Below are 942 nucleotides of genomic sequence, written 5' to 3' on the forward strand. Positions count from 1 at the left end.
GAAGTTTAAATAATTAATATTTTATTCATATAAATTTAGATAGCATATGAGAAGTTTAAATAATTTTTTTGTTAAGTAAATTATACCTCATTACATAAGAATGTACCAAACCAACAACTATTGTAGCGAGATGTTTCTGAACATCTTCTCAAGAAGCAATGTAGACAAGCAATGTGTGCATTTGGTTTTTGATAGTTCCAAGCTCATTTTCTATCCTCCAAACTTGTCATCCTCCATATTTGATGAAGTTATGAAGCAAAGTTTATACCACTTAATCTTAAAGTGGATTGCTTAAAAACATGGGTAGTATTCAAGAAAATTGATGATAAAGGCTCTATAGTAGGTGGTAAAGAAAATAAAACTCCAAGTGGTAGAATTATTAGTATTATGGAGTTTGATTAGTCGTGTAGTGGTGGAGTTTTGCTTGTTATTTTCACAAATGTAGCTTTTGGAAGGTTGTGAAGGGTGAAGGACAAGAGTAATGGTGGAAGATGATGAAGATGTACTCGTGTTGTATGTGAAAAAGGGAGAGTAAAAAAAGCTCCGTAGATTATAGTGTAGAAGAAGAATGGAGGACCCCCCCGAATCCCACCTGGGAATGGTTTAGGTTTTTTTATTTCCTTAGGCATTTTGGACCGTTGTTTTTGTAGGTTGGCAATTGCGTGTGCTGATGGGTTTTTGTTTATTGTGACCGTTGGTTCAGAACAATGAAAAATTTGAAATTAAAGTTAACGTGATACGTGCTCGTTGCAAGAAGAAGTGTATCCAAAATGGCAAAAAATTAGCAATAGATATTAAAACATGGTGAATGTGTGTGACAAGATGAGAGAGTAAGTAAAAGAGTGAATGAGTGATGTGTGTGAGAGAGTGTGGGTCCCACAGATGTGAGAGAGAAAAGAGAAGAATAAAAAAGTGATGTTGAGAGGAGGTGTGTGTGGGTCC

Source organism: Vigna unguiculata, chromosome 4 (genome assembly GCF_037176805.1).
Source record: "Vigna unguiculata cultivar grain cowpea cultivar isolate G323 ecotype 2 chromosome 4, ASM3717680v1, whole genome shotgun sequence".
In the NCBI taxonomy this organism is placed as follows: domain Eukaryota; kingdom Viridiplantae; phylum Streptophyta; class Magnoliopsida; order Fabales; family Fabaceae; genus Vigna; species Vigna unguiculata.